At 47.7% G+C, this 5314-nt stretch overlaps 1 pseudogene; it reads left to right on the top strand.

Moving 5' to 3' along the window:
- The first annotated feature begins 1226 nt into the window (after positions 1-1226).
- Positions 1227-5074, top strand: LOC114498424 (annotated as a pseudogene).
- The last annotated feature ends 240 nt before the right edge of the window (positions 5075-5314 follow it).

Here is a 5314-nt window from a genome sequence, read left to right as displayed (position 1 = left end):
ACCTAGACAGGACAACTCCTAAGCCCAGATCCAGTCTGGAAGTCCTATTGATAGGGGACTCAAGACTTGGAAAATTTTAGCTTAAGGTCAAAAGCTGTAAGTCTAGCAAGTAATGTGTATGTTAAGCTTTTGTTTCAGAAACTACAGATAAGGCCCATCCTGGCTCCTGAGAAAAGCAGCCGACCTCCTGGGGCACTGGCTAGAGATTACTGCCTGGGGACGTGTTGGAGGCATTCCAGCCTTTTGTGTGACCACCCCATCCCCCTTGGGGACAGCTAACTGCTGAGAACAGGAAGGCTGCAGCTTCGCTCACCTAATCCTCCCTGAATTTCAAAGCCCTCACTGCACCTTGCTTGTCCTCCCCCACCCCCTTATAAAAGATCTGGCCAGGAAAGAGAAGGGAAGTTGGTTTGTTAGGGTATGAACCCACTATCTTCTCAGATTGCCTGCCATCTGAATAAAGCAACCATAAAAGATTCAATTGCTGTCATTGCTTGTTGGGTTTGGTAGTGACAGGCAGCCCGAAGCCGGTGTCTTTTCTGGTTACACTATTAAAGGGAGTCATCAGTTTTTCCCCAGCTGTGCTTCAGCCTGATGGAGTTTCGCAAGGCCCTAACCAGCCCCACCCTCCCCCACTGTCCTCCACCTGGGAGGCTGGCGAGCCCTGTCAAATCCCTAGCCCACTGACCTTAGCCAGCTAACCAGAACAGATCTAAAAGAGCAGGATTACCCACTGGAGGGAGCCCAGTGATTGTGTTTACTCCCCAACCTGGCCCTGTTTAATGGTCTGTGTGCACCATTAATCTTCCACAATTTGTTCCCCAGCTGCTTCTACTTTTTAATGAACTGACACTTGGGGGCGCTCTCACTGGAGCTGAGGCTATGGTGCGGGCACTGGGCCAGTGCCCCTGGGCCTGGGCCAGCAGCAGCTGCCACCTCACCTCGATTAGCATTTCCGACCAGCTCCCACCCTCCCCACCCCTGCCCCAGCAGTACGGCTAGTGCAGTTTGGACCTGGGCTTGGTGTCAGGGAAGATGCCACAACCTGAGTCCCAGAAGGCCAGGGTCCTGCATTGGGATTCACCAGAGGATCTTTCTGGGATGGTCACCGTCACCTTGAGGACCTAGTGAGGCTCCTGGAGGTAAAGCCCACAGAAATGTGTCCTCTGCGCAAGACTACATCCTTGGAGTGTCTAATTCTCACATCAGTTCACGCCCAGCCTCCAGCATGAGTTTAAGGCTCCAGCAGCTTTTGCTCCAGGAAATTGAAAATGGCCTTTCAGCTGTGCTAGGTCTGTAATGGGAAGCGTCACAGTTCAATATTTCTGTTATGGATGTCTTTTTACATATGCAACCTAGACAAGTTTGCATTTTGTTTACTACAACTTCAGTGAAGTGACTCAGCCACTCCTGGGACCCACAGACATTCCTCAAAACTCCTACCCCCGTTTCACTCAAGGTCCAAGTCAAGTTTTAGAATTACAGTTCAAAGCAAACAAAATTGATAATGTGGTAGATAGTCATATTGAAGATGCAGAAAAAGGCAATGTGAAATTCTCATCTGAGTTGGGTATGACTTTCAATGAACAAGATCAGGAGTTGAGAGCCTTAGGGTATTAGAAGCACATCTTCAATAAGCTTCTTAGCTACCGCTTGGGCTACACAGAGATGTGCCAGACACCAGGAATGCAGCATAAAAAATAAGACAGAGCAGATGGATCTGGACCATGCACTGCACTCTAGACCACATACCATTCCAGTTTCCCATGAAATCATCCTCATGGGTGATGGCAGTGACTTTAATGATTTGAAAGGAGAGCTAGAAGAATTTGTCCAAAAACACCTCCCTGGAAAAAATTAAAATAATAAGAAATACGAAGTGTGAGGGATTAATTTGAGAAAAAAATTATTACAACAGCCCATGCAACAGAAGCCCTGGTGTTCCTGGACAGCCGCTATGAAGTGAATGTGATGTGGCTGCGGCCCTTACTGGGAGGACGAGCAGAAGGTCATGTGTTCAATGATCACATCATCAGTGCAGACACCCTGGCCTACAGCTCCTTCCCTGTGGAGCCTGGAGAGTTCACCTAAGGGCTGCACTTCAAATGGGATTGTTACAGGGTGCAGCCAACAGGGGGGACCCCAAATAGGCATTTGAAATGGGGTCCAGAACTTAAGGTGTCCAGGAGATTTTGGGATGTCTCCATCCCCCCACCCCAGGGTGTGGGTTGGGGGAGGAGCAAATGGAGCAGGGCCATTGAGAGCTGTTTAGCATAGCAACAGCCTTGCAGCTAAACTCTGGTGTGGTCATTTGGCATATCTATAACCTTTGACTGGTTGCATAGATATGTTAAGTAGCTGTGATCAGCTCTAAGCCAGGGGAATGGAAGTAACTTCCCCACCCTGATGTAACTGGGGGGGTGGGTCCCCTGAGTTACAGCACCTGCGTGGGAGCTCAGAGAGGATTGGCTCCAGGACATGGGGCCACACCTGCCCAGACTCATGATGGCAGCCCAGTAAAGCTGGAAGGATACGAGTTCTGGCATGTGAAGCCAAGTGTGGGAGGAGTCGGAAATGAGGCTGCAGAGGAAGACTGGCCGCGGGGGATTTAAAACCCAGATTTGGCAGCCATTGAGGAGGAGAATCACGCAGACTTGACGGAGTGGAGACTCCTGCAGCCCTGAGAGAGGGAGAACCATGCGGCAGCCCTGAGGGAGAGAACCACGCGTCTTTAGCAGAGTGGAGACTCCCGCATCCCAGAGAGAGGGAACCACGCGGCAGCCCTGGAGAAGAGAACCACGCGGCCTGGCAGAGTGGGGACCCCCACAGCTTTAGAAGGGGGAACCACCACCTGGTTTTAGCAGAGATCCCGGCGACTCAGCTGAGGGTGCCGGGAACCCAGGGAGGTCTCCCAGTCGAGATAGAGTACTAACTGGGAAGAACCAGAGGACTGCCTAAGCCATGGACTTCTATTTCCTTTCCTGAGATGCGGTACTCTGGACTGGGCAAAGGGGGAAGGAAGGAAGGACTGTGTGTTTGTGGGTGTTTTTAGGGACTTTAGGATTTTTGATAAAGACATTAGGTCACTACTTTAAGTTAGTATAGCATTAAATAAACATTTCCTTTCCTTTTCACGAATCTCTGGCATTGAGAGACATCTCTCCTAGGGCGGCGGACATAATGGACCTGGGGCCTTCTTTTAATAATAGTATATCATCCCAGGCCCCCCTTGTTGTGTTCTGTAACAGGATCTTGTTCCCCTTTCTGAGCTCGAGAACTGGAAGGAACTGTTACCAAACCCAACCAGTAGGAGAGGTTCTACTGCTCACTGCCTACCAGGAAAATCTCCCAAGACAGAGTTTGGTGAAAAAGAAAGGAATCTTATTTAATGGCAAGCTTCTACCTAAAATATATGGATAACAAAAGTAAGAAAAGAGGAAAAGTCAAAGTATGACATCAAAAATAGCTATTTAAATATTTGTCATTATGACTACTACACAGGTTCAAGAACTGAAAATAACATGAAAACAAAAATCTGTTCACAGTGCTGTTATCACCAAGGTCTTTGGAAATAATGCCAAGTTTCTGCCTCAAAGCCCTTTCACTCTGAGACACCCAGAGAAAAATCACCCTGTCACCCTCTGCCAGCTCAGTTCAAGGTTGTGCCAGGAACCTCTTCTCCCACCCCAAAGTATCATAAATGTAGGTGGCTTAGCTGGTCTGCAGTTGCTGTCCAGCTTCAGGCATCTTTCGGAATCTGCCCCAAGCCTCTGCTCACAGACCCACATTAGCCACTGCTGGCAGGTCTGCTGGTGATGCCCCCTACCTGGGGAGGGGAAGAACAAACTGACTTTTCACTTCCGAGCAAGCTCTGTCTTAAAAGTCCTCTCCCAGAATCCCATCCATGTAGAAAGCCCGTGAAAGTGTCAGCCTTCCAGCCAATTAGGGTCAGTGTTGGCCATGTTTGCCTTTTCCCCTCTTCTGGCTGCCATGTTCAGCAAGGGGGCAAAATCTCCATTCAGCAGCTCAAACCCCTGCCCCATTTCCAGGGGGGATGTCCCCACATACAGAACTACTGCTTCAACAAAGTCACCTACAGTGGCTGGAGGATTATTTTCCATGAATAGAAACTATTTCAATGAACTTGAGCAGTATGACAGTGGCATGGGTATCTGGGGAGAAGAAAACTTAGAAATATCATTTTGCAGAGGTATATGCAGAGGATACGCAGAGGTAAAGTCTAAATCTTCCCTTGCTCTAGAGTTGGACAACTTTTCCAAAAAAGGTGACCATGTAGTTCTCCTGAGGGCCAGGACACCATGACACACAACTCCCCGAGGCTAGCACATGCTTGGTTAGATGAACATAAGGAGCAGTATTTTTCCTTAAGACCAAATGTGAGGACAAGAAGCTGTGGAAATATCAGTGAGCATGTTAAATTGATGGAGAAGCTGGGTTGTAAATCATCTAAGTGGTATTTGGATAACATTTACCCAGAGATGCAGATATCTGGGCCCACTCCCAAACCGCAGGAACCCATTTTTATCAACAGAAGGCCAAAATATCCCAAAGTCCTTCAATGTGGAAGGCCCTGTCACCCCCAGGCCAGCGAGTGTCTGTTGGCCCAGGGCTGCCCAAGTCAGAAGGGAGGCCTAGTAGTGTTTAAGGCATATGTCTACAGTTACCCAAATCATATCTAGATTTACAATGAGGAGTATGAATTGATTTTAAGTAATCTCCTTTGCCTGGATATGTCAGAAACTCAATCATCAGACCCATCATGACTCATGAAGTACCATGGGTCAGGAGGATCCCAGCAATGGACCTTTGGGAAGAATATTCGGCTGCACCACGTGTCAGTAGGATAGTACCTGAGAATGATTGATCCACTAAGTCACAAAGGCTCTGTTGCTATGGCAATCTCTGATGACCCTCCTCTCAGCAGTGGCATTTGGAAGGCTAAGGTGGATCCCATGGCTGGAATGGTAATTTGTCATGCTTGCCCTCATATGGGGATGCCTGGGAAGATTAGCAGAGGTGAGACAGCAGATATACCGTCTATATTGGAGCACCAAGTGAGCATCAGGAGGTGAAGAAGTATGTTTCACCAAGACACTAAGGTCATTTTTAGGCTACTGTTAAGGAATTTCTTGCTTATGGTAGGAAATCATAATACAATTTTAATATAAAGAGTCAGGTTTATACAGAAAGACAAAATCCAGGAAATTGCTATGTCTATTCAAATTAGTTTATGCTTTTTTAAAAATTCTCTTTAATAATGGAATGGTGTTTATCTGATTGAGAACTTGTCATG

The sequence above is a fragment of the Phyllostomus discolor genome, chromosome 6 (assembly GCF_004126475.2).
Source record: "Phyllostomus discolor isolate MPI-MPIP mPhyDis1 chromosome 6, mPhyDis1.pri.v3, whole genome shotgun sequence".
In the NCBI taxonomy this organism is placed as follows: Eukaryota; Metazoa; Chordata; class Mammalia; order Chiroptera; family Phyllostomidae; genus Phyllostomus; species Phyllostomus discolor.
This window is presented reverse-complemented; position numbering and strand designations above follow the sequence as displayed.